The sequence below is a fragment of the Zingiber officinale genome, chromosome 3B (assembly GCF_018446385.1).
Source record: "Zingiber officinale cultivar Zhangliang chromosome 3B, Zo_v1.1, whole genome shotgun sequence".
NCBI lineage: Eukaryota > Viridiplantae > Streptophyta > Magnoliopsida > Zingiberales > Zingiberaceae > Zingiber > Zingiber officinale.
The window spans coordinates 40,885,749-40,889,078 of NC_055991.1; the positions used below are offsets into that span (position 1 = coordinate 40,885,749).

At 36.6% G+C, this 3,330-nt stretch overlaps 1 long non-coding RNA gene across 2 annotated transcripts; it reads left to right on the plus strand.

The window, feature by feature from the left end:
* Positions 1-918: 918 nt before the first annotated feature.
* On the plus strand, positions 919-2,553 carry LOC121968229. 2 transcript variants are annotated; one of them, XR_006108013.1, is made up of 3 exons: positions 919-1,387; positions 2,198-2,268; positions 2,379-2,553. It is a non-coding gene; the product is annotated as an uncharacterized LOC121968229 (long non-coding RNA). The 2 variants fall into 2 exon arrangements; XR_006108012.1 differs by having other exon boundaries at positions 2,382-2,553.
* The last annotated feature ends 777 nt before the right edge of the window (positions 2,554-3,330 follow it).

A 3,330-nucleotide genomic window follows, 5' to 3' on the forward strand; every position in this document is an offset into this window, starting at 1 on the left:
GCAGATAAAGGTAAAGGAAAGGTGGACTAGCGGAGGCTGGAGGTCAATGCAATGATGAGGATGTGTGTGGAAGGAACCTGGAGTAGAGATCTTGGAGAAACTAGGAAACTAAAACTTTAGTTTTATATAACGTTATTTCCATATTTTTAGTTATTTTGATGCATGAATCATGAAAGACCTGTTTAGATTGTTAGTAATCATGCTTAGAATGTCAGTTAAATGTTGTTAGTATGTTTATAGCCATGTTAGAACTCATGTGTATGAATTTGGCACGAAACAGTGCTGAAATCAGAGTTTTGGGCTATGAAATCAGAAACCCCAATCGATCGGTCAATCGATTGGAGACTTCTCAATCGATCAGCCGATCGATTGGGGAGTTCGTACCGCGAACAGTAGGCTTCTGGATCGATCAGCCGATCGATCCAGCAAATTCTGTCGTGAACAGTAGGCTCTGGGATCGATCACTGGATCGATTGGTCAGTCTGGATCGATCGGTCGATCGATCCAGAAAATTGGCCCGAGCACAGTAGCGTGCTGGATCGATCACTGGATCGATTCAACCTGTCTTCCGCATACAGTAGCCACCTGGATCGATCAATGGATCGATCCGGCCATTCCAATCGATCCGTGGATCGATTGGGAGGCCTGACACCAGCAAGAAACTCTTAGTTAAGTTCCTTGACCATTGGGGAATGTAATATATGTCATGAATAGTTTAGATTACACCCCTTAGCACATGTAGAACCGAGAAATGATGATAGTTTAGCAAAATTTTAATTAGTACAGCTTCCACACTTAGATTTAATGATGGTCAGGGAATAGTTAGCACAGTATAATGTAACGATCGGCCTCACAGCCTGGTCAGTAGAAGGCGGGTCGTTACATTAGATTTGCACGTACTCATGTCATTTCAATTTATGCTCATAAGGTGTTCGACAAAATGTTTCTTCCAACAGTAGGTTTAAATTCGTGCACTTTATTTCACATAATGTTTGCTTGTCTTATCTTTTGCAATTGCTATAAGTTTTGTTCTTCATTTGAATGAAATTAGGCTAGGGTAGATTAGCTTTCTTTAATGCTCTAAGTTACATTCCATGCTTAGTTTCATTACATGCTTAGTTTCAATATCGCTACTAGTATTTCATGTTTGGAAATAGATTTAAGCGAGAAGTTTGCAGGCTGACGACATCTTTGCCATGTGCAATTCAATCTTTGTAGGATCTTGAAGCACAAACAAAGTGATTGTTTGTGCTTTATCTAAGTGATTGTTTGAACAGTTTTATAGCATGCATCTTGACAATTAATATAATTTTGAAGATCACTATCAAGGAAGAATGTTCAAAGGAAAGTAAAGGCTAAGGAGAAGATCACGTAATTAACTACACGGGTAGGTTTCCGTAAGAATTCAACTTTTTCTTGATCTATTCTTATGTAGTCCATGGTACACATTAAAGATTTCACTGTAGCTTATTTTCAGTATTCTAACATGTAAATTAATACACTTCTGTGGATCCTCCAAACAATCTAAGTTGTGATGGATTAATATCCCTTTATGTTCCAAACCTTTGTTTTTTTTTTGGAGCTTGTAATTTTCATTGCAAACAATCCATAAGGTGTATGAATTACATTCAGTCCAATATAAACTTAGCACTTTCGCTTCAGAGGCAATTTATGGGTTTTATTCTACAATCATGTTTACTAATTGATCAGATTGATTAAGAAGGGCGTTGGAGTAGCTTGGTAAATTTATTTTGCTAGGTTATGATAAATTAGCATTCAGCAGAATAGATGTTTGGATTTCTTCTTCAAATCACACAGTAATATTTCTCGTCATTGGTGAAACAATCGATCCACTCTCATTATAACTTCCACAACAGAAAATTTTATGTTATTTGCCTACTACCAATGCAGTTTAACTGATTTTACATTGACTGAACAAGGTTGATTTTATTTAGGTATCAAACTCTCCCATTTGTTTTAGATATTACATGTCTTGTTTGTTAATTTCTCCAAACAATTATTTCTCAATTTGTTAACAAGGAAACTCATGTTAGCATAGTCATGATCAGAGCCTAATTATAGTTTACAATTATCTGAGTGTTATTGATTAACTGTCCTGTCCTTTCTTCTGGTTCTTTTTTTTTTTAATTTGTGCACTCATTTAGATGGTTTATTATTCTTGTTGTGATGAATTCAGGTCTAGTGAAAATACTGAAGAAGTATGACAAGAGAACAGAAGCACTTATCAGGCAGCCCTTCATCGAAAAGGTGCTGCAGTATCCATTATTTACAACTGATCTCCTATATATACAAACTCGTGAAGGAGTGTGTGGCTATGCTCGACCACCTCTTCCCCAGCAACCACCTGTCAATTTCAGCAGAATGTGACGGACAAAATGGAGTGCCAAAGCCGGCACAATCAGGTGGGAGGGTTCCGGAGTTGGAGGAGATTAAATATATGCAGAGCTTATACATGAAGAGCACCGTAGCAGCGCTGCGGTCCTTGAAACAGATTAGGAGCAAAAGTTCAACAGTCAAAACAGATTAGAAAATCTCGTGTTATATTGTTCTACCTTTGTTTTAATAGTGTTATCATTTTGTTGGTTGCTTATGAAATTTTGTTGGTTGCTTATGAAATTTCTTCAGAATGTTATAGATATTATTTTTGAATGTTAGAAAATTGTATATTAAATTTTATTTTGAAATTTAGTATTTTGAATGATTTATAATATTGAAAAATTGTGTATTAATTTTTTTTATTTTTTATCTAAAAAAGACAACGGATTTTCACCGTTGTCATAGATAGTTTTAAATTGTTGTTGAAGACCCTGTTATTAAAGGTAGACGCTCAAAGACAACGATGAAAAATTGTTGTCTTTGAAGGAAAAGACAACGGTTTTTCACCGTTGTAAAACTGTTGTCTTTGCCTTCAAAGACAACGGTTAAAAACTGTTGTCTTTGGGCACCCCTTTTAACAACACGGCCTTTAACAACAGTCCGAAAGGGGCTACGACAACGGTGAAAAACCGTTGTTGTTAGGCTTTTTTCTTGTAGTGATAGTTATGACTTTACCTCCTAAAGTAAACACAAAACCCCGAGGTCGACTTACTATTATCCCTATCTGATTGGATGTCAAAATCCGTGCAACCTACAGGGACCAAATTATCTACCTTGTAAGCGCTATATAATCTCTAGTGCCTCTAAGGTACTTCAATATATGTTTTACCACAGACCAATATCCTTGTCCAGGGTTACTTTGATGTCTGCTGACCATGCCCACGGTAAAACAGATATCCAGTCTCGTACACAGCATTGCATACATTAGGTTTC